At 47.3% G+C, this 25,934-nt stretch overlaps 2 pseudogenes; both read right to left on the bottom strand.

The window, feature by feature from the left end:
• LOC136624509 (zinc finger protein 585A-like) overlaps window positions 1–8,990 on the bottom strand; it is a 43,376-nt pseudogene extending 34,386 nt beyond the window's left edge.
• The window catches only part of LOC136626708 (zinc finger protein 850-like), a 190,551-nt pseudogene that overhangs the window by 127,244 nt on the left and 37,373 nt on the right, over window positions 1–25,934 (bottom strand).

Raw genomic sequence — 25,934 nt, 5'->3', positions numbered from 1 at the left:
GGATTCAATGACAGCTATAAATAAGGGTGTATTCACACGGGCGATTTTCAGTACGATTTCTCTGCGTTGCGAGATGAACACAAATCACACGTGAAAAGAACCAATTATTTTACGAGTGATTTTTCTCTCGAACTGAGAGAGATCACAGCATGTACTATTTCTGAGTAATATCACTTATCATTTTCTATGGAACTGAAGAAAAATTACATTGCCGCCCACTTTCATGCACCAATGTAAGTGCGGCCTAAGGGTACATGCGCACAGACATTTAAAAAGTTGCGCCCGAGATCCTCGGCACTTGGCCATCCCATCCATGTGCATTCGATGTGCGGGACACCACACAGTGACAGGTACTGTTCTCAGCTGAGATTCGGACAAGAACGGGACATGCTGAAATTTTCTTTCACTTGGACTATTCATCCGAATAAACAAGTCTACGTGAATTCACCTGATTTTCGTATCGATTTTATTATAAGAAAATGGATGAGAAAACGTCGGTGTGCGTGTACCCCAAAGAGGATAAACACAATCCCTTAGTAAATAATGACATTTTTACCGCAGGGTTTATTGACCCGAACTGAGAGAATTATAGGGACCTGTGATAATTTTAATTCGGGTCAACAAAACCCATGGTCGGCCGAAACACACGTCTATATCACAGATGCAGAAATGTGTCCGTAATACGCTCATCTGAAACCTGCCTTAAAGGTTTTGTCGCAGAAAATTACTAACCTCTGGACCCCACGTAAAATACAAAATAGAGTATACTCACCCCCCTATGGCCCCTTGGGATGCAGCTGAGTGGCTACCACTGTCCACCGTTGGCTTCCGGTTGTTGTGATACGAGTGTGACGAGATTGATGATTGAATGGGTAGAAGGTATCCAGTTCATAGGTAGTAATCAATAGTATTCTTTGCCTGGACTCCTATAGGAAACAAAAGTTATTAAAGTTCACAAAGACTCTCGCTTCTAAAGCCAATGTGAGTCTACTAAAGTTCATTGAGCTGCTGTTACTGAAGGAGAAGACTGGTTTGAGCTGGAATCATAACTCATGGTCACATCCTTGAACGTGGACAAAGAACAAGTCCCTGAACATGATCACACAAGGTGATCACGCGCTGAAATATTCTAGAAGGTTGTACTGAGGCTGTGTAAGCACGATAGTTATATGATAATAATTTGTGAAAGAGTACTGGAACATTTGTGTAATAAAAAATTATATAAAAGGCAGGAATTTTCAGAGGGGATTGGGACTCTTACGGAGGTTTCCCGGATTCCTTCTGACAATTGATATCGAGATCCCCCGATTCGATGCTACAATATTCAGTGATGTGTTGATTTCCCGGTTCCTCCTGACAATCGATATTGAGATCCCCCGATTGAGGAGTGATGCTACAATATTCAGTGATGTGTTGATTTCCCGGTTCCTCCTGACAATCGATACTGAGATCCCCCGATTGAGGAGTGATGCTACAATATCCGGTGATGTGTTGATTTCCCAGATTCCTCCTGACAATCGATATCGAGATCCCCCGATTAAGGAGTGACGCTACAATATTCAGTGATGTGTTGATTTCCCGGTTCCTCCTGACAATCGATATCGAGATCCCCCGATTGAGGAGTGATGCTACAATATTCGGTGATGTGTTGATTTCCCGATTCCTCCTGACAATCGATACGGAGATCCCCCGATTAAGAAGTGATGCTACACTATCCTGTGATGTATTGATTTCCCGGTTCCTCCTGACAATCGATACCGAGATCCCCCGATTAAGGAGTGATGCTACAATATTCAGTGATGTGTTGATTTCCTGGTTCCTCCTGACAATCGATATCGAGATCCCCCGATTGAGGAGTGATGCTACAATATTCGGTGATGTGTTGATTTCCCAGATTCCTCCTGACAATCGATATCGAGATCCCCCGATTGAGGAGTGATGCTACAATATTCAGTGATGTGTTGATTTCCCAGATTTCTTCTGACAATCGATATCGAGATCCCCCGATTAAGGAGTGATGCTGCAATATTCGGTGATGTGTTGATTTCCCAGATTCCTCCTGACAATCGATATCGAGATCCCCCGATTAAGGAGTGATGCTACAATATTCAGTGATGTGTTGATTTCCCGGTTCCTCCTGACAATCGATACCGAGATCCCCCGATTAAGGAGTGATGCTACACTATCCTGTGATGTATTGATGCTTACTTTTTGATTACCCATGATTGTGCATGCTTAGAGTGTATTCCAGGCTATATATCATAAATAAATTGCTATACTTATCTTACCTCAAAACTGACTCAGTATGCTTAACTAGTATGTTAATAAGGGTAAGCGGAGGTCTAATCTTGAGCAGGTAAGACAGTTGTACAGCTTTGAGAAAGTCAGGTGACTGCTGCAGCCAATCAGAGAGTTTGCAGCATGACTGTTCCAAACTCCTGGCATCATGCCACCCAGGATATTAGTTCTGATACGAGGAATTCAACCTCTGATTGGAAGCAGCAGTCACCTGACTTCTGCCGTGGGCTGAGGAGAAGAGAGTATACTTTTTTATTTTATGGGGGCCAGAAGCTAGAAACATGTTTTCGAGACAAAACTCTTTAAATATATAAAATGCTACTGTGTTATTTCTAACCAAACTATGACAAGAGGACTTAAGGTCCATTTACACGCAACAATTATCAGTCAAAATTCGTTCAAACTGAAGAATTTGTGAGATAATTGTTACATGCAAATGACCACTTGTTTACTCAGAAGACAATGGCTTTTTTTCACACTAATTAAAAAAACCTCCTGGCCAGAGATTCCTCACATAAACAGCGGCACATCTGAGCAAATAAGGGAGATGGAATAAATCCTCCACAGTGCCACCTATTGAAAGGCAGCAACAAGACTTGTATAAAAAGTCCCACTTTGACTCGAAGGAATGCTGCCTTTCAATAGGTGGCACTGTGGAGGATTTATTCCATCTCCCTTATTTGCATATTACCCAGAGGAGCGTGCGTGGCCATTTGAGTCTCCTCACTTAGTTTATAGTATTGCTCTCCCTAAGGAGAAATGAGCGTTTCTGACATCTGAGCAAGAAACACAGAGTTTACATAGCTAATGAGGGAAATGGAGAGGATTTCAAATGATTATTATCTGTACGTTTACATGCTCAGCATTTGTCTGCAAAAAAGTTGTTAATTCGTTCAATCATTCAAATGACAATCCTTGTGTGTGAACAGGACTTAATAGAGGGCTTGGAAAACAGCAGTGATTGAGTTACTGTGATCACAATGCTACATGCTTAACAGAAGTGATTGAATTCCTGGTTCTAAATGATAACAGTTACCCATTAATTGGAGCATTGAAACTATAAAAAAATGCAAATGAGAGAGATGGAACAATACCTCTGCAGCGCCACCTATTGGAAGGCAGCATTCCTTCAAATCAATGTTAGACTCTTTATACAAGCCTTGTAACAATGACTAGGAATTGAAAGCCAAGCCAGATTCCATGCACAGACAGCTGTTTCGGGGTACTTGCCCCTCATCAGTGTGGAGTAGGTTTATGGCTTTGCTAGTGAGAGGCCTGTGACATGAGTCAGAAACGCTATCTTTTATCCTTAGGGAGAGCAGTGAGAGAGGAGACTTACAAGGCCATTCATGCTCCTCCGGGTAATCTATGTATATCCAGGCGAAAGCTCTCACTGACTCACTCAATCATTGATTGACTTGGCACTAATTCTCTAACTTCCCAGTAGAGATAAGTGAGCGTACTCGCTAAGGCAAATTACTCGAGCGAGTATTGCCTTATGTGAGTACCTGCCTGCTCATCTCAAAAGATTCGGGTGCCGGCGAGGGAGAGCGGTGAGTTGCGGGAGTGAGCAGGGATCTCCCCCTTCCGTTCCTCCCCGCTCTCCCCAGCCACTCCCTGCCAGCACCCGAATCTTTTGAGACGAGCGGGCAGGTACTCACATAAGGCAATACTCACTCGAGTAATTTATCTTAGTGAGTACGCTCGCTCATCTCAACTTCCCAGTGTTAAAGAAGCATGAAATTTGGCACAAGCATTCTTTAGATCCTAAAAAGGAAAAGTAAAGGGGTCACAACTCGATTATTCAATGCTAAATGCAAAAGTAAGCGCACCCCTATGTAATGTACCTAATCTAATTCTCCTACTTCCCGATCTCGTACAAACCTGAAATTTGCCACGACCATTCTAGAAGTCCTAAATAGAAAAAGTAAAGGGGTCACAACTTGATTATTTAATGCTAAATGCAAAAGTAAGTGACCCCCTATGTTATCTAGCTTCCCAGGTGTCGTAGAAGCCTGAAAATTGACACAAGCAATCTTTAGGTCCTAAATAGGAAAAGTAAAGGGGATTGCAACGTCATTATTCAATTCTAAGTGTCAAAGTAAGTGACCCCCTCGCCTTATGAAGTGTACCTAATTCTCTAAATTCCCAGCGTCTTACAAACTTGAAATTTGGCAAATTCATTGTTTAGGCTCTAAATAAGAATAGTAAAGGGGGTTGCAGCTTGATTATTTAATTCTAAGTGCAAAAGTAAGTGACCCCCTATGTAATGTAGGTAATAACACACATCTGTTCCGCACCAACCTGAAATTTGGCACAACCATTCTTTAGGCTGTAAATAGGAAAAGTAAATGGCTTGCAACTTGATTATTGACTTCTAAGTACAAAAGTAAGTGACACCCTATATTATGTAACTTCCCGATGTCGTACAAACATGAAATGTGGCACAACCATTCTTTAGGTCCAACACAGGAAAAGTAAAAGGGTCACAACTTGATTATTCAATTCTAAGTGTGAAAGTAAATTATCCCATATGTAATGTAACTAATAACACACATCTGTACTGCACAAACATGAAATTTGCCTGATCATTATTTACATCCTAATAGGAAAACTAAAGGGGTTTCAACTTCAATATACAATTCTATGCATGAACTGTGAAAATCCATGATACAGGACATAGATCTTTTCTAAGAAACCATAAAGCCTTGGGAAATGATCTGTATACTGAGGAGAATCTACCTCACCTCTGTGTATATACTGAGGACAATCTAACTGACCTCTTCGTGTATATACTGAGGAGAATCTACCTCACCTCTATGTGTATATACTGAGGAGAATCTACCTCACCTCTATGTGTATTACCTGAGGAGAATCTACGTCACCTTTATGTGTATATACTGAGGAGAATCTACCTCACCTTTATGTGTATATACTGAGGAGAATCTACCTCACCTTTATGTGTATATACTGAGGAGAATCTACCTCACCTTTATGTGTATATACTGAGGAGAATCTACCTCACCTCTATGTGTATATACTGAGGAGAATCTACCTCACCTCTGTGTGTATATACTGAGGAGAAACCACCTCACCTCTATGTGTATATACTGAGGAGAATCTACCTCACCTCTTCGTGTATATACTGAGGAGAATCTACCTCACCTTTATGTGTATATACTGAGGAGAATCTAGCTCATCTCTGTATGTATATACTGAAGAGAATCTATCCTCACCTCTATGTGTATATAATGAGGAGAATTTAACTCACCTCTATGTGTATATAAGGAGAATCTACGTCACCTCTATGTGTATGTACTGAGGAGAATCTACCTGACCTCTATGTGTATATACTGAGGAGAATCTACCTCACCTCTGTGTGTATATACTGAGGAGAATCTAACTGACCTCTGTGTGTATATACTGAGGAGAATCTACCTCACCTGTATGTGTGCATACTGAGGAGAATCTAACTGACCTCTATGTGTATATACTGAGGTGAATCTACCTCACCTCTGTGTGTATATACTGAGGAGAATCTACCTCACCTCTCTGTGTATATACTGACAAGAATCTTCCTCACCTCTATGTGTATATACTGAAGAGAATCTACCTGACCTCTATGTGTATATACTGAGGAGAATCTAACTGACCTCTATGTGTATATACTGAGGTGAATCTACCTCAGCTCTGTGTGTATATACTGAGGAGAATCTACCTCACCTCTCTGTGTATATACTGACAAGAATCTTCCTCACCTCTATGTGTATATACTGAGGAGAATCTAACTGACCTCTATGTGTATATACTGAGGTGAATCTACCTCACCTCTGTGTGTATATACTGAAGAGAATCTACCTCACCTCTATGTGTATATACTGAAGAGAATCTACCTCACCTCTGTGTGTACATACTGAGGAGAATCTACCTCACCTCTATGTGTATATACTGAAGAGAATCTAACTGACCTTTGTACATATACTGAAAAGCTGCAAAAGTACATAAGGAAGGCACGAATAGGCATTACCTATAAGGCTAAGAAGTGAGGAGAGTGTACCAAATAACTCAGGCAAAGCTGGGTATATCAACTAGTATGCAAATGAGGGAGATGGAACAATACCTCTGCAGTGCCACCTAGCTGTCTGTGCATGAAATCTGGCTTGGCTTTCAATTCCTAGTCATTGTTACAAGGCTTTCGTAAAGAGTTTAACATTGATTTGAAGGAATGCTGCCTTCCAATAGGTGGCGCCGTGGAGGTATTGTTCCATTTTCCTTATTTGCATATTACCCAGAGGAACATAATTGGCCTTATAAGTCTCCTCACTCACTGCTCTCCTTTAGGAGAAAATGTAGCATTTCGAAAAAAAAAAAAAATTAACCCCTAGGGTGGATGCACTTGGGCGAGAAAATTGCACAATGTTTGCCTGATGCAAAAAAGAAATGATTTATCGCATCGCAACGCAACAAACATGCTTTGCAATTTTAACATTAGAAAGTCCCATTGACTTTAGTGGTAAAAAAAAAACGTGTGATTTTATCACGGGCGGCATCGCTGCCGCACAAAAATCATGGCAAAATCGCGGTCGTCAGTGTGAAACTAGCCTTAGGGTGGTCTTACATAGGCCGATACTTGGGAATTTAAGCTTGTGCTTTACCACATAGTTGTTCAGTGAATGGGGGCGGAGCGCGGCGGGGATCTCTCATGGCTGCCCGCCTCCATCACTGTGAACAGGCAGTCACTCATAGATGAACCACTGCCTGTTTACTTGGGCCGTTTGTCATCGGGCTTTTATGCCTGGATAAAATGAACAACTAACGATTCACAAATTAATTCCCATTTATCGTCCAATCGTTGGCCGTCTTTACACTGAATGACCGTCGTTCAGTATCACATCTACCAACAACTGACTGAAGGATCAGGCCGCCTTCACACTGCAGGAAGCACTGCGGAGATTCCACAAGGCGAGAGAATCAGATTTTACAAATCTCCTTCACACATAGCAGAAGTTTCCTTCTACGGATGCGCAAGAAATATGCGTCTGCAGCGCGACTATTTATGTTGTGGGAACCGAGTGGAAATGGAGCCGATGTTCGGCATAGGGATCATAACAAAGTGCAGCAAAATCCACAAGTACACCTGCGTTACGGATTTTGCAGTTATTGCGCTGAGCTAATGCAGCGGTTCTGTTGGAAAATCTGCGTTTGTTGATGTATAAAAATCTAATTTGTCCGTGTGACCGCGGTGCCGGAACTACCGCATCACAAAACACAACACATTCCGCAACAGAAACCCTGCGCATAAGAACACAAGTACAAATACAAAGTGCGCAATACAAAACGCAGCCAAACCCACAGGGCTCGATAATCGTTCCGTGTAAAAGGGCCTTAATTACATCCCATGTGATACAATTACTGCAGATAATAAGGGGAGAGGAAATTAATGTGTAAATGTTGTGCTCTCCGTTTTTGTGCGGACAGAACAGGAGATGAACTGATTCTCAGGGTCGTCCCTCCATGTTTGGGGTTAAGGCCGCTTTCACATGGGAAAAAAAATCATGCGGTTTTTCTGGCAATGCGACAGATCGCCTGTAGGTGACGCCATGGTTTCCTACGGGTTCCTGCACATCAGCGATGTTTTGTAGCAGGCGACATTGTGAGACAAAAATATTGCAGGTTGCCAGAGATGCCCGCAGATTGTAATGTTTTGTAGCCCATATTTCCCTTGGAGCCTTCCCTGCTGCTGCAATGCAACTTTATTGTAGGAAATCCTATTATAAAAGCCTTATAATAAGCCCTAAGAGGCGCTGTCCGGCTCCGGCGCACATCTCCCGAAGCTCCCCGACACTTGTCTGAAAAACTCCGCCTCCAGGAAGTGCTGGCTCTGATTGGCTGAGCTGTAGTTAGCTGTCAGTTGTGTACATATAAGCCCCAGAGCAGGAAGGGGTTAACCAGGGGGATTTATGACGCTATGAAGATACAACATGTTATCCGCTATCTCTTCCCCAGTGATTTGTAGGAGTCCGGCCGCTGAAGAAGGATCGGGCGGCCAAAACGTGTCCAGCGCTTCCGCTAAATGCTACAAACAGCACATCCAGCCGGGAGCTGCGAGCCGAGAAGTTCTGGGGGATTTACTGGTTTCAGACGGAAGATTCTGGAGCGACGAGACGGCGGCTGCACCTCCCAAACCCCAGAGCATCAGTGAGCCGGCGGCCGCGAGGAACGGGGTAAGACTCCTCCGGAGCGCCGGCAGAAGCTGCTGTCCGTCTGCAGCCGCTCAGCAGAAGGGGCTCCCAGGACTAAAGACCTCATGGGGGATTCTGGGGCCGCAGGAGGCAGAAAAAGGGTCATTTTGTGGGGATTTGGGGAAAGCGCTCGTTCTATCAGTTGTGTCACTTATTTATATTCTTCTGGGGGGATTTTGTACGGATTGTAGAAAGCGAATTTGTAGTGGAGGCCGAATAATCCTGATTGTAGCTGGAGATGTTCTCTGCCTTCCGGAGGCTTCTATTCCCAGTCATGTTACAGGCCTGCCAATAGGGGGCGCTGCAGAGGCCTTGTACCATCTCCTATGTACAGCCCAGACCCCCAGAGGAGCGTTACATGGCCGCTAATCTCCTGCACCTCCCCGGGGTCTCCACAAGGGGAAGCTGTGAACCCCACATACCTCCACCTGCAGCCGGACAGGAGCCGTGGGGTTGGTCTGTGCTTACAGGACCTGTGATGATGTCACCATCATGTGATCAGTGTGTGGGAGGAGACAAGGGGTCACATGACCAGGTCTCTCCGCTCAGTGGATGCAGGACTCTGCTGTGTGACCTGCAGTTTATGTGTCCCATCAGGATGTATTCAGAGAGTGGATGAGCAGAGCCGAGCGTGTGAGACGGAGGAGCAGAGCCGAGTGTGTGTGAGATGGAGCAGCAGAGCCGAGCGTGTGCGAGATGGAGGAGCAGAGCCGTGCGTGTGCGAGACGGAGGAGCAGAGCCGAGCGTGTGCGAGACGGGGGAGCAGAGCCGAGCGTGTGCGAGACGGGGGAGCAGAGCCGAGCGTGTGCGAGACGGGGGAGCAGAGCCGAGCGTGTGCGAGACGGGGGAGCAGAGCCGAGCGTGTGCGAGACGGGGGAGCAGAGCCGAGCGTGTGCGAGACGGGGGAGCAGAGCCGAGCGTGTGCGAGACGGGGGGGAAGAGCTGAGCGTGTGCGAGACGGGGGTAGCGGAGCCGAGCGTGTGCGAGACGGGGGCGCAGAGTCGAGCGTGTGCGAGATGGGGGAGCTGAGCGTGTGTGAGATGGGGGAGCAGAGCAGAGCGAATGCGAAACGGGAGCAGAGCCAAGCGTGTGCGAAACGGGGGAGCAGAGCCGAGCGTGTGCGAGACGGGGGAGCAGAGCCGAGCGTGTGCGAGACGGGGGAGCAGAGCTGAGCGTGTGTGAGACGGAGGAGTAGAGCCGAGTCAATGTAAATGCACATCCTGGAGTGGTAAGGGGTTAAAGTCATAGAAAGTGCGGACGAATGATGATTTATATCAGTGTGATTCCCATCTACCAATCTGGTCTTCGCCCCCAGCCTGCGGCCTCCGTTGCTGCACCGATCCGGATGGAATGAGGATAAAATGCTGCAAATTGAAATTTGGACAACAATGAACCGTCCCCATGACGCAATAACAGGCCAATGATGACCCTTGTTTTATATCACAACAGAAGGTGAATGGAACACATATTACCGCCTCCGATACTCGCCCAAGAATAATCCTACACCCCTTACCCCACCGATCCGTCTTGGAATGTCGAACCCAATGTCAATGCGATCACCTAAAGAGATTACATCATTCTACCAAAGACCTAGTTCCCCCACTCGTAGGGACCCAAAGAAGGCTCACAAAACAGCCAAGCAAAATAAACCTGCCTCATAAACATTGTGACACAAACCCTCTAATGTAGCTTCCAGCCATTCCAACAATTGAAAAGAAACTGGCCTTGGTTTGTCTATATGAACCTTACCCCATCTGAAGCCCTTCAGGGCTCGGCCAACTGAACGTTTTTAGTCACGTCCTATAAGCCCGTAATTTTATAACTGAAAGCCAAAGCTACTATTAAGCAATTAACGTCAGCTATCGACCTATCGACAAGGCCACAGTGGAATGCATTGCTCAGGCAATATAATAGTGTCCCAACTCTATGGTCATCAGTCTATATGTCCCCCAACTAGACCACCCATCAATCTTCCCATTCACGACAAGCTGTTTCGTAAGCTGTCAACGTACCCAGCACCAATGACGCCTGAATCAGATGTCTAGCTGCTCATTAACCAATTTCCAAAGCTGTGGGGCGCAAACTCTCCCTTCCTCTTCTGCTTGAAAACGGGAGAGTCTGCAATAGAATTTTCAATAACCGAAACATGAACAGCTACCATCCAAACATTTGAGTACAAAGCTTGTAGCACTAGATGATGCAGCCAACTAACTACAGGAAAGGGAGACGCTGTTGGGCTGTTAATGGCCTTCGTTATTGAAGTGAAAACTAACTTTTTTTGTTGCAAACCCGTTCACCCTATAGTGTCACCGCCACAATTATAGGGAAAATAATAATTTGTGACCAATCCCGACTTAACCCAAGACTTTGGCCATTAAGCAGCACACCATTGCCTTGATAAAATGCGCCGAACATGGAACTACCTGCAGTATCAGTAACCAATTTGCTATCAAAATTGTCAATAGTCAACCCAATCATCAAGGACTTCCCATTTTACTGTTCAAGAAAAGACGTTCATACCTTCAAATCTGCCTTGTGTTCTCGTGTTCTCTTCTCTAATTAATTGATTTACTCCCGCCCTGATCGCTGCCAAACCAGATATGCCTAATCAGACATGCAAAATTAAGTTTACCCTGGATTGTAGCTCCCTCAGCATAATCTTATTAATGCGACGAGCCTGACCAACCTCTTGGCGAAGACTCCAAGTTGTCTGCCCACAATCTACATTCCATTCTCTCCATATTAATAGTCATACCTAGGAAAGTAATGCAATTGGAGGGATCTTCTGTTTTCTCCAGAGCTAGTGAAACCCCAAAACGTTGTGCCACCCATTGTATAGTCAATAAGAGAGAAGAACGTACATGCAAATTTGTCAGGCCCAAACATAGAAAATTGTCCAAATAGTGTATAAGTGAACCAGTGCCTGCCACTTCTCTCACTTCCCACTCCAAAAAACGAACTGAAGGCCTTGATTTTGCACAGGAAATCAAGCAACCCATAGACAAACACTGATCAGCAAAATAGGACGTCTCCCAATAACACCTCACCAAACAAAGGCTTTCAGAACGAACCAGGAAAAGCCTAAATGCCAATTCAGTATTGGTCTTCACCAATATCGACCTTCTGCACCCAAGCAACGGCCGCGTCAAATGACATTATACACCATGGAGCAAAGCTCCAGGTCTATTTCATCATTGAACGACGCACCTTTTGGATGTGATAAATGATGAATTTGCCGAAAGTTATTCGGCTCCTTTTTGAGGACTTTCCCCAACGGGGAATCCATGAAATTCAGAAAAGGAGGTTCTCTAAATGGCCCAGACATGCGACCCAAGAGCAGCTCCTTTATCAGCTTGTAAATGACTATGTGCAGATGCAGTAGGGCAGACCGAAGATTTTGTATTGGAACAAGGAATTCGATGTAGAGGCAGTGAAATACTAAAACCATTGTTATAAACAGAATACAGAAGTTGTGCCTTAAGCCTATCAGGGAACCTATTTAGAAACGTGACCATCTATGGATGTTTCACCGGGGTTGACTCTTTACACTTTCCTTTTCTAAAGCAAAGGGATGCCTCATGGGAAGTCCTGTTACAGTAGGAACAGATGTGCTTAAATGTACAGTTTCCAGCAAACACACTGGCCTTCATTAAATTGCCAACAGAGGACTGTTTTTTGCCCTGCTGACTAAACAGGCTGCCCAGAAGTATACGAACTACTGGCTGAGCCAGATGACCCATCTAACCCTTGAAATGACTGCCTATATCTTACTATGGCCATCTCCCTCAACCACAGGTTAATTATGTTGTGGTCTCATCTAATATTTGAGCGTACAGGTTAACTGCTTCTCATATCATAAGTATATTGAACCAAAAGAGTCGTCCACACTGAAATCGGAAGTGATCACCCACAAAACGAAATTTGGCTACACTGTCATAACAAATCAATAGCTGCCTAACACTTCCCCAAACCTACCCTTCCTAACACCTGACCTGGATGCTTCCCCCCTGCATCCCTGACCTATCCTTACTCCTGCTAACTCAGTTTGACTGTTAAAATTCAATGGACACAACATAGACACATACTCATCAGGCTGTATAGGAGCTGTGGGCCCAGTAGCCATTACCATGGAATCCTGATAATCCTGTGGAGATATCATCATACCCTCATCTTCTGGATCTGGAGAATCTTCCGATGTTTGGACTGTCTGTAACGAAGAAGCTGCTCTGGTTGCTATACCTGCTGCCTTGGATGAATGAGCTCTCCTCTGCGCTGAATGGCCAGCCTCCTACTGCCCGTTTAGATTGTGTCGCTGACTGAACTGCTGTGTGACCTCTCACATCTTCTTCTATCTGCTCTACAGACTAACTGGAATGGTCCTTGACCAGGACCTTGCTAGGAATACTTTCCTCAGGGCTGAATCCAACTTTTGTTTGATGGGTGATGATTAGAGATAAGCGAGCACCAAAATGCTCGGTGCTCATTACTCGAGCCAAGCTTTTTCTAATGTTTGAGAGCTCAGCTCGAGTAACAAACCCCATTGAAGTTAATGGGAGATTCAAGCATTTTTCAAGGTGCCCGATGCTCTGCATTGTTTTCAATGGAGCCACAGCAGCTGCTGGCGGCTCCATTGAAAACAATGGTCTTCTGGCACCCCAGCATTGCTTTTCATGGAAGGGCTTTACATATAAGCCCTTCCCTAAAAAAAAACAATTTTAGTGTTAAAAAAAACAAAAAAAAAACCTTACCCTCCGCCGTTGCCGTGTCCCCCGCGGGGATGAAGAACACATCTGCTGCATGTGGCAGATGTTTCGTTCATCACCGCTAGTAAAAAGAATTCCCTGCGGGGGCGTGGCCAAGCAGCCGAGCTGACCGGCCGCATGTAAGAAGGGCTTCTGCTCTAACCGACCAGCCAGCAATCCTGCACCCATCCTGAGGACTCCCAACCCCGATATAACAGCTCCGAAGGAGAAAGGGAAGAGGCTAGACCATCAAAGCAGCTACTGGAGCACTTACAGCGAAAGCAGCACCAGCGGGGGATCCGAGAAGCCGGGGCTGCCGCCACCACACAGCACGGGGTACCAGCCAGCCAGTAAGACCCTAGACCTGGCACCGCATAAGCGGAGAGAAGGCAGGGAGAGGTCCAGACCATCAGCGGTGCCTCAGAGCATCAGCAGTGCCCACGCAGCACCCGCAGTGAGGACGCCCTGACGGCAGACACATGGAGCCGCAAACGCTGCCACCATTTTGCAGGGGAGACTATCGGCCAGCGGACGGCCGCCTAAGCTCAGCGCACCTCCACTGACACAAGGAGGGAAAGGACCGGACACCCGGCGATGCACCCACAGCGCCAGCAGCTACAGCGGACCAGCGGCCGGTATCGCCGCCATCTTGTGGACAGGGCTGACAGACCGCGTAGAGAAGGGCCGAGCAGAGAGGGCACGCAGAGAACCCCTCCTAAAAGAGAAAGGCAGCACCAGGAGTGGCAACAAACAGCTAAGTGAACAGGGGGGAAAGGGCGGCAGCCATTGCACCTTGTATAACCCAGAGACTGGGAACGGAGCCCCTTCCTCACCATACCTAGTGGAGAGACCACAGAGGCAGCCATAGAATATCCCCAGTAGAGGGAAAGGGTGGAACGAACCTCGAAGAAAGTCCCCCACAGGTGACAGTAAGCGACCGCCGCTACCAAAACGCACGCCCCGGGTAAAGAAACCGCAAATCACAGCAGCCGGATGTGACGGGGGTGAAACACCTTACAGGCCAGTGTGAATACCACACATTCAAACCCTGCACTGCGTACAACCGACAGCCTAACTATAAAAGGAGGGGAGAAAAAAAGGAGAAAAAAGAGGACACTTTAATATCCCGCACCATAAACCAGAGGCAAGTAACCCGATACGCTGCAAAACCTCTCCAAATAGGGAAACTCAAAGCAACCTATCATGGGACCTACCAGACAAAACGCAACAGCAGATAAACTAAAAGCGTTTGCCAGAAGCGAAAATCGCAAAGATCCAGGCTCTGATTCCACACCATCAGCCCCAGGGGCTCATCCCCCCCCCCCCCAAAAAAAGGACACCAATTCAAACCCACCAGAGGGTACAGTTCAAACCCTGCAACAACTATCCGAGCAGTTACTAACCTGCAATCCAAACATCCACGACTACCCTTACTAGTAAAATCGACGAAGTTAAAATGGATGTGAGCCTCCTTAGACAAGACCTCCAAAACCTGAGAGAGAGAGTCACAAACACGGAAGACAGAATATCCACACTAGATGACACTGTTTCTCCAATGTCGGCCGCAATACGAGACCTCACACAAAAAGCTGAATATTGGAGACAAAAAGCAGATGACCTTGAAAATTGTTCACAACGAAATAATCTGCGCATAGTTGGACTGCCGGAACGAACCAAGGGACAAAGACCCGAATAATTCTTAGAGAAGTGCCTCCGCGAACTTCTTCCCAATGCTGATCTATCACAGGTTTTCGTCATCGAGCGGGCCCACCGTGTGCCAATGAAGCCGCCCATACCCAGGGCCCCACCTAGACCCCTACTAGCAAAATTACTCAACTCTCGTGACAGAGACATTATTCTGCAAGCAGCTAGAAAAGGAGGACACCTACGCCATAACAACGCCGCGGCGTCTATCTTCCCGGATTTCTCAGCAGACCTCCAAAAACAAAGAGCGTCATTCTTCAGTGTTAAAAGGCAACTTTGTGATTTACAGCTCCCGTATTCCATGGTGTATCCAGCACGACTGCGAGTGATCGACGGAGATCGTACCCGCTTCTTTACCTCACCATCTGAAGCAGAAGAATGGTTAACCACTAGACGACGACCAGAAAGACTGTAACGTATACAAAATCTAACCATTTCTTATCTCCCTTTAGGTGTCGGGACTTCCATATTATGCACAAACACGTTGCCAAAATTACGTAATTGTATTGCTAACTCTTAAGACCAAAGATGAATCGCTCCCCCCTTGCCGCCCCCGGCACAACCCCTCCCCCCCCCTTTTTTTTTTCCCTTCTCCTCTCTCTTCCTCCCCCCTCCTCATTCTCACCTCCCCTCTCCCTGAAAGGGAGTCCAACTAACCAACATACAACATGATATGGTCGGTCCACACTATTGTTTCAACAACTCAACAAAACCACAAGTATAGCGAACGTTGAAGCTATGCTGTGTAGGTTTCCCCGAGTAAGAATTAGCCACGAATACTAACACAGGAAGAGAGTATTCAAAGGTAGTACACTACCGCAATGTTTCTAAACTGTATGCATCAGATGCTTAATGTTCCTCCTGTAAATGTACTGAAATACGATTGCATAGTAGGTGACAAAAATGTTGCTGGGCGTGAAGGGGGGACTCCTAGTGGCCAAGATATCATAGAAAATCCTATCCGGACTCAATTAAATCACCTCCGCCAATGGCAGAGATAACCTTTGTGTCCTGGAACGTCAGAGGCATGGGATCTCCCAGAAAGCGAACTACAATAAATTCTTTAATACGCTCCTGGCGACCACATGTATTGTGCCTACAGGAGACCCACCTCACGCCTGAAACTTCTAAACTCTTGCCAAAACCATGGATCCAGTGGTCAGCACACGCATACCACACAACATATTCCAGGGGGGTATCCTTATTGATAGAAAGATCACTTAGATGGGAAGTGGAACATCTGAAAAGAGACTCCGAGGGCAGATTTATTTTCGTAAGATCCAAAATAAATAATGACCCGTATGTCCTCCTATGCTCCTACAATCCACCATCAACGTCAACAGCCCTCCTAGCGGAAGGTATACAATTCGCTTCATTCTCACCAGATGCAACGATTATTTGCATGGGAGACATGAATATGGTCATGGACCCGCTCCTGGACAGATTTGGGGGTGGTGCTCGGGGGGCGGGAGACACGAGCCCGACCCGCCTAGCCTCTATGATCTCGGTGACCGGGTGGCTGGATCTATGGCGAATATTTCACCCACATCAGCAGTTTTCCTGCCACGCAGCCCACAACCATGCGCTGAGTTGAATAGACTACATATTTGGATCCCCCTCACTATTCTCAAGAATTGAATCCATAGAATTCCTCCCAAGAGGGGTGTCAGACCACTCACCAATCCGCATGACTCTCAAAAATTCAGGCTCCCCCGTTATTAAGAGGCACGAACACACCCGTTTTGGCTCTCACTGCTTGGCCCAAATGACCGTATAGCAGACCAAATCCAAATATACTACGAAGCACACGAAGCGAACTCGGACAGGATGCTGGTATGGAAGGCCTTTAAACCATATCTCAGAGGTTGCTTCAAATCCTCAATCTCCTTTATTTAAAAAACCACAGCAAAGGAAGGAGAATAGAGATGAGCGAGCACCAAAATGCTCGGGTGCTCGTTACTCGAGACGAACTTTTCGCAATGCTCGAGGGTTCGTTTCGAATAACGAACTCCATTGAAGTCAATGGGCGACCCGAGCATTTTTGTATATCGCCGATGCTCGCTAAGGTTTTCATTTGTGAAAATCGGGGCAATTCAAGAAAGTGATGGGAACGACACAGCAACGGATAGGGCAGGTGAGGGGCTACATGTTGGGCTGCATCTCAAGTTCACAGGTCCCACTATTAAGCCACAATAGCGGCAAGAGTTTCCCCCCCCAACAACTTTTACTTCTGAAAAGCCCTCATTAGCAATGCATACCTTAGCTAAGCACCACACTACCTCCAACAAAGCACAATCACTGCCTGCATGACACTCCGCTGCCACTTCTCCTGGGTTACATGCTGCCCAACCCCCCCCCCCCCCCCCCACGACCCAGTGTCCACAGCGCACACCAAATTGTCCCTGCGCAGCCTTCAGCTGCCCTCATGCCACGCCACCCTCATGTCTATTTATAAGTGCGTCTGCCAGAGGAACCGCAGGCACACACTGCAGAGGGTTGGCACGGCTAGGCAGCGACCCTCTTTAAAAGGGGCGCAGCGATAGCCCACAATGCTGTACAGAAGCAATGAGAAATATAATCCTGTGCCACCGCCATCAGGAGCTGCACACATGGGCATAGCAATGGGGAACCCATGTGCCACACACTATTCATTCTGTCAAGGTGTCTGCATGCCCCAGTCAGACCGCGGTTTTTTATAAATAGTCACAGGTAGGTACAACTCTGCAATGGGAATTCCGTGTGCACCCACAGCATGGGTTGCTCCCTGGAACCCACCCGCTGTACATAAATGTATCCCATTGCAGTGCCCTGGACAGCAGAGCTAACGTCAGATGAAATGCAGGTGGGCTTCAGCCCACACTGCATGCCCCAGTCCGACTGGGGTTCTTTAGAAGTGGACACAGATGCATTTACAACTCCCTGTGGACCCACAGCATGGGTGGCTCCCTGGAACCTACCGGCGGTACATAAAAATATCTCATTGCATTGCCCATTACAGCTGAGGTAATAATGTCATGTTTAATGCAGGTGGGCTTCGGCCCACACTGCATGCCCCAGTCAGACTGGGGTTCTTTAGAAGTGGACACATGTAGTTACAACTCTCTGTGGACCCACAGCATGGGTGGGTGCCAGGAAGCCACCGGCGGTACATAAATATATCCCATTGCATTGCCCATCACAGCTGAGGTAATAATGTCATGTTTAATGCAGGTGGGCTTCGGCCCACACTGCATGCCCCAGTCAGACTGGGGTTCTTTAGAAGTGGACACATGTAGTTACAACTCCCTGTGGACCAACAGCATGGGTGGCTCCCTGGAACCCACCGGCGGTACATAAAAATATCCCATTGCATTGCCCATCACAGCTGATGTTATGTCAGCTGTAATGCAGGCAGGCAAAAAATTAATTGGATTACACTGTAGGCGAGGGCCCACAAAAATTGGTGTACCAACAGTACTAATGTACCTGAGAAAAATTGCCCATGCCCAACCGAGAGGGCAGGTGAAACCCATTAATGGCTTTGGTTAATGTGGCTTAATTGGTAACTAGGCCTGGAGGCAGCCCAGTTAAAATAAAAATTGGTTGAGGTGAAAGTTTCAACGCTTTAATGAGCATTGAAACGTATAAAAATTGTTTACAAAAATTATATGACTGAGCCTTGTGGGCCTAAGAAAAATTGCCTGTTCGGCGTGATTACGTCAGGTTTCAGGAGGAGGAGCAGGAGGAGGAGGATGAATATTATACACAGATTGATGAAGCAAAAAGGTCCCCGTTTTTGATGGTGATAGAGAACGATGCTTCCATCCGCGGGTGCAGCCTACGTAATGCTTAGGTATCGCTGCTGTCCGCTGGTGGAGAAGAGAAGTCTGGGGAAATCCAGGCTTTGTTCATCTTGATGAGTGTAAGCCTGTCGGCACTGTTGGTTGACAGGTGGGTACGCTTATCCGTGATGATTCCCCCAGCCACACTAAACACACTCTCTGACAAGACGCTAGCCGCAGGACAAGCAAGCACCTCCAGGGCATACAGCGCGAGTTCAGGCCACGTGTCCAGCTTCAACACCCAGTAGTTGTAGGGGGCAGAGGCGTCAACGAGGACGGTCGTGCAATCGGCTATGTACTCCCTCACCATCCTTTTACAGTGCTCCCGCCAACTCAGCCTTGACTGGGGACCGGTGACACAGTCTTGCTGGGGAGCCATAAAGCTGTCAAAGGCCTTAGAGAGTGTTCCCCTGCCTGCGCTGTACATGCTGCCTGATCTCTGCGCCTCCCCTGCTACCTGGGCCGCGGAAATGCGCCTTCGGCCACTAGCGCTGTCGGATGGGAAGTTTACCATCAGTTTGTCCACCAGCGCCCTGTGGTATAGCATCATTCTCGAACCCCTTTCCTCTTCGGGAATGAGAGTGGAAAGGCTCTCCTTATACCGTGGATCGAGCAGTGTGTACACCCAGTAATCCGTAGTGGCCAGAATGCGTGTAACGCGAGGGTCACGAGAAAGGCATCCTAACATGAAGTCAGCCATGTGTGCCAGGGTACCTGTACGCAACACATGGCTGTCCTCACTCGGAAGATCACTTTCAGGATCCTCCTCCTCCTCCTCCTCCTCTGGCCATACACGCTGAAAGGATGACAGGCAAGCTGCATCTGTACCCTCAGCAGTGGGCCAAGCTGTCTCTTCCCCCTCCTCCCCCTCCTCCTCCTCCTCCTCTGGCCATACACGCTGAAAGGATGACAGGCAAGCAGCATCTGTCCCCTCAGCAGTGGGACAAGCTGTCTCTTCCCCCTCCTCCTCATGCTCCTCCCCCTCCTCCTCAACGTGCTGAGATATAGACATGAGGTTGCTCTGACTATCCAGCGACATACTGTCTTCCCCCGCCTCCGTTTCTGATTCCAAAGCATCTGCCTTTATGCTTTGCAGGGAACTTCTCAAGAGGCATAGCAGAGGAATGGTGACGCTAATGATTGCAGCATCCCCGCTCACCATCTGGGTAGACTCCTCAAATTTTCCAAGGACCTGGCAGATGGCTGCCAACCAGGCCCACTCTTCTGTAAATAATTGAGGAGGCTGACTCCCACTGCGCCGCGCAAGTTGGAGTTGGTATTCGACTATAGCTCTACGCTGCTCATAGAGTCTGGCCAACATGTGGAGCGTAGAGTTCCACTGTGTGGGCACGTCGCACAGCAGTCGGTGCACTGGCAGATTAAACCGATGTTGCAGTATCCGCAGGGTGGCAGTGTGCGTGTGGGATTTGCGGAAATGTGCGCAGAGCTGGCGCACCTTTCCGAGCAGGTATGACAAGTGGGGGTAGCTTTTCAGAAAGCGCTGAACCACCAAATTAAAGACATGGGCCAGGCATGGCACGTGCGTGAGGCTGCCGAGCTGCAGAGCCGCCACCAGGTTTCAGCCGTTGTCACACACGACCATGCCCGGTTGGAGGCTCAGCGGCGCAAGCCAGCGGTCGGTCTGCTCTGTCAGACCCTGCAGCAGTTCGTGGGCCGTGTGGCTCTTCTCTCCTAAGCTGAGTAGTTTCAGCACGGCCTGCTGACGCTTGCCCACCGCTGTGCTGCCACGCCGCGTGACACCGACTGCTGGCGACGTGCTGCTGCTGCTGACACATCTTGATTGCGAGACAGAGGTTGCGTAGGAGGAGGAGGAGGAGGGTGGTTCAGTGGAGGAAGCATACACCCCCGCAGATACCACCACCGAGCTGGGGCACGCAATTTGGGGGGTGGGTAGGACGTGAGCGGTCCCAGGCTCTGACTCTGTCCCAGCCTCCACTAAATTCACCCAATGTGCCGTCAGGGAGATATAGTGGCCCTGCCCGCCTGTGCTTGTCCACGTGTCTGTTGTTAAGTGGACCTTGGCAGTAACCGCGTTGGTGAGGGCGCGTACAATGTTGCGGGAGACGTGGTCGTGCAGGCCTGGGACGGCACATCGGGAAAAGTAGTGGCGACTGGCAACCGAGTAGCGCGGGGCCGCCGCCGCCATCATGCTTTTGAAAGCCTCCGTTTTCACAAGCCTATACGGCAGCATCTCTAGGCTGATCAATTTTTGCAATGTGCACGTTTAACGCTTGAGCGTGCGGGTGCGTGGCGTCGTACTTGCGCTTGCGCTCAAACAGTGGCGCTAGCGACGTCTGGACGCTACGCTGAGAGACATTGCTGGATGGGGCCGAGGACAGCGGAGGTGAGGGTGTGGGTGCAGGCCAGGAGACGGTACTGCCTGTGTCCTCAGAGGGGGGTTGGATCTCAGTGGCAGGTTGGGGCACAGGGGGAGAGACAGTGGTGCAAACCGGAGGCGGTGAACGGGCATCGTCCCACCTTGTGGGGTGCTTGGCCATCATATGCCTGCGCATGCTGGTGGTGGTGCCTCCCCAGCTGATCTTGGCGCGACAAAGGTTGCACACCACTGTTCGTCGGTCGTCAGGCGTCTCTGTGAAAAACTGCCACACCGTAGAGCACCTTGACCTCTGCAGGGTGGCATGACGCGAGGGGGCGCTTTGGGAACCAGTTGGTGGATTATTCGGTCTGGCCCTGCTTCTACCCCTGGCCACCGCACTGGCTCGGCCTGTGCCCACACCCTGACTTGGGCCTCCACGTCCTCACCCGCGTCCACGTCCTATAGGCCTACCCCTACCCCTCAGCATGGTGTATTAGCAGTAGTGCAGAAACAGAACGCTGTAATTAAATGTGCCGCTTATTGGCCTGTGGTTGGAGCCTGACTTCGTTTACGGAACCCCAGGAAATAATTTGGTGCACGCCTGCTGTAACACTTAGCTGGCTGCGTATTTATTTGGAGAACTACTACCCCCAGCAGACACGGACCCAGAACACTGAGCACAGTGACAGGCAGGCTAAATAAATTTTTTTCCAATATTTTTTTGAAAAGGACCACTGCGTATATTCAATCTATAATATATGTCTTCTGGCCCCGCCTACACAATTCTGTCCCTGGAGTATTACTGCAGGGCGCAATGCTCTGCACGGCCGATATACCAAAAAAAAAAAAAGTGCAACACTGCTAAAAGCAGCCTCCACACTACTGCACACGGTTAGATGTGGCCCTAAGAAGGACCGTTGGGGTTCTTGAAGCCTACAATAACTCCTAACGCTCTCCCTGCCTCCACACTTCTGTCCCTGGACTATTACTGCAGGGCGCAATGCTCTGCACGGCCGATATACCAAAAAAAAAAAAAGTGCAACACTGCTAAAAGCAGCCTCCACACTACTGCACACGGTTAGATGTGGCCCTAAGAAGGACCGTTGGGGTTCTTGAAGCCTACAATAACTCCTAACACTCTCCCTACAGCAGCTCCAACACGATACCACTGTCCCTCAGCTATGTCACAACGCATCTGAGGCGAGCTGCGGGAGGGGCCGATTTTTATACTCGGGTGACACCTGATCTCCCCAGCCACTCACTGCAGGGGGGTGGTATAGGGCTTGAACGTCGCAGGGGGAAGTTGTAATGCCTTCCCTGTCTTTCAATTGGCCAGAAAAGTGCGCTAACGTCTCAGAGATGAAAGTGAAAGTAACTCGAACATCGCGTGGTACTCGTTACGAGTAACGAGCATCCCGAACACGCTAATACTCGAACGAGTATCAAGCTCGGACGAGTACGTTCGCTCATCTCTAAAGGAGAACAATTGGCAGAACAATGCCAACAACTAGAAAAAGAATTCATATCTGACCCCTCAAACACTAAAAGAGACAAATGGCTACAAGCAGAGAGTATCTGTTATACCTAAAAAAGAAGGCCCAGAGAAAATTATTCTTTACCCGTCAATCCTTCTTCGAATTAGGTAACCAGTCCAGTAAATTACTAGCCTATATGGCCCGACAAGAGACTGCCTTCCCGTCTATACTTAGAATCAAATCAACTGAGGGCACAATAATTACAGACCCCAAAGATATATTAGGTAGATTCCAACAATTTTACCATGACCTATACCAATCCCAAACTAACTACACTTCAGCAGAACTAGAGACTTACCTATCCAATATAACATTCCCAGTACTACAAGAAACACATAGATCCCTACTAGACTGCCCCATTACAACAGAAGAGATAGAGGAGGCAATGAAGGACATGGCAAATATAAGACCCCGGGCACAGACAGCCTACCAGTAGAGGTCTACCTACACTATAGAGAGGAAATAACACCACAATTACTCTCGTTATATGAATATATATTTGAAAAGGAACACCTCCCAGAGTCGATGCTAGAGGCCAACATAGTCCTCATCCTAAAACCCGATAAAAACCCAGAAGAGTGCGGATCATATAGACCTATCTCTCTCTTAAACACAGATTATAAAATCCTTACCAAAGTGTTAGCTTCTAGACTGAATCAAGCAATCAAAGACATCATACACCCGGACCAATCCGGTTTCATCCCGGGAATGTCCATGTCAGACAACATCAGAAGGACGCAGGTAATCACGCAGGTGGGATGGAGGTGGAGATCGAATTGGGCTTTGGCCTCGCTGGACGCAGCTAAGGCATTCGACTCAGTAGAATGGCCATACCTGATAGAGGTCCTGCGAAAATTCGGATTCGGAGAATCGTTTATTAAATGGGTTTCTATCCTATATAGTGCCTTGACGGCCAGAACAGTGGCCTGATCTCCACCTCCTTCCCACTCTACAGGGGGACCCAACAGGGTTGCCCGCTCTCCCCCCTCCTATTTGCAATTGCCATAGAACCCCTGGCCTTAAAGATCCGACAACACACACTATACAAGGGAATCCAGATTGGACCCAGAGAAGACAGGATAGGACTATATGCAGATGATATAATACTCTACATGTCAGAACCCTAAAGTACCCTACCGCTGGCCATCTCTCAAATAGATGAATTCGGAAATTTCTCAGGCTTACGTATTAATTGGCAGAAGTCTACCCTAATGCCGCTGAGAGAGGAGGAATGGAGGACGGGAGAAGTGTATCACAACCTACAAATTGTTCCCCAATTCAAATACTTAGGGATCTATATCACCAAAGACGACACCCAAAGTTTTGATCTAAATATCGCACCTCTAATGACAACCCTACAACTAAAACTAAAAGCCTGGAGCCCCCTACCATTATCTGTAGCAGGTAGAGTAAACCTTATTAAAATGATAATACTCCCCAAATATTTATACCGTTTGGAACACGCAGAAACAACTATACCACAGAAATTCTTTAAAAAAACCAACTCATTAATAACATCATTCATCTGGGGGAAATCCAGAGCCAAACTTCGCATGGAGACTCTACAAAAACCCAAAGAACTAGCAGGGATGGCATTACCAGACTTCAAAATATATTATCTAGCGGGGCAAGTCAGATATATACGCTACTGGCTGTCGGGCTCTCCTCTCCCGAACTCCGAGCACCATCTAATGTTCTTCCTCTCTGAGGTATCGCTCTGGATCCTCCTGGAAAAACCAGGACTGTTGACTAGACAGATGCTGCCCATCCACAGACTTGCAACAAGTGTCTGGAAGGCATGTAAGCAATTGACTAAACAGGAAGACACCCCCCTGGAAACCCCCTTATGGAATAACAGAGCATTGCCACATTTATTGAACCTATTAGACAGACAATTTTGGTCCAACCTGGGAATTACCACGCTAGAACACCTATATATTGATGGAATACTAGTCTCCTTTGAGCAACTACAGCAACTATACCAGGTACCTAGAACAGGCTTCTTTAGATACCTACAACTCAGATACGCACTGACAACCCAATTCCCAGAACCCAGATGACCCTTCTCCACATACCCACTAATAGGTATACTGCGCACCCAAGGTCCCAGGGGCCTAATTTCGACGCTATATACTCTTCTATTATACTCTAAGATCCCCAACACACAAATGGCGGTGCTGGAAAGATGGAGAGAACTGACTAATGAGGACTGGGAGTCCGCAATGACTACGTACACTGGGGTCTCACCAGCCGCAAACAATAAACTAACCCATTTATATATTCTGCACCAATGTTATCTAACACCAACTAGACTCCACAAAATGAATAGATCAGCTACCAGTCAATGCCACCGCTGTTGCGCACCCAACGCAAACTTTAACCACCTGATTTGGGGCTGCCCGATGGTATACACGTACTGGCAAGAGGTCACACAGTTCCTAACCCAATTAATGGGAATACCAATACCACCGGACCCAGTAATGTGTCTGTTAGGTGTCACAGATGAAGAACAATGGCAACACTATGATAAAATATTCCTCACTAAAGTATTATTAGTTATAGCGCTATGATGGATGGACAGGCGCCCCCCGACAATCACAAAATGGCAGAGTATCATTAACTCTGTCCTACCATACGAAAAAATAGTCCACAAAAACAGAAAATATCCCAAAAAATTCGATAAGGTTTGCGGGACCTGGTGCGGGTCAACAAACACAAACTTCACACAAGAAATGTTTCAAAATTTATTAAGACGAACCACACCCAGGCTTGATATGTAAAATAAGTAGCAACGTCATTAATACTATAGATGCACGTATTAATATATACTTGATAAATGCAGAGAAAATGTAACGTATTTGTGTACCGAATATCGACTCCAAAGAGCTCTCTGATGTATGCAAAGTTAACCTAATTGTTATTGTATGTAATGCATACTGTTCAATAAAACGAGTTTAAAAAAAAAAAGAATTCCCTGCTGCTACATCTGCCACATCTGTGACAGATGCAGCAGAGGAATTCTTCAATTCCCTACCGCAGCTGTCACACATGACAGCTGCGGTAGAGGATCCTGCTGCCGCTACCCATAAGTGGATTTCAGGGAAGGGCTTTAATATAGGCCCTTCCCTGAAAAACCAGAAAAAAAATAGTGTAAAAAATAAAACGCCTCTTGGCCTGCTACCTGACCCTGACAGTAGGCAAGGGAGAATACCAAACCACAGTATGAATAACCAAGGGAAAGGGGAACTTAATTG

The sequence above is a fragment of the Eleutherodactylus coqui genome, chromosome 4 (genome assembly GCF_035609145.1).
Source record: "Eleutherodactylus coqui strain aEleCoq1 chromosome 4, aEleCoq1.hap1, whole genome shotgun sequence".
NCBI lineage: Eukaryota > Metazoa > Chordata > Amphibia > Anura > Eleutherodactylidae > Eleutherodactylus > Eleutherodactylus coqui.
Note: the sequence above shows the minus strand (reverse complement) of the source record. Positions and strands in the feature narration are given on the sequence as shown.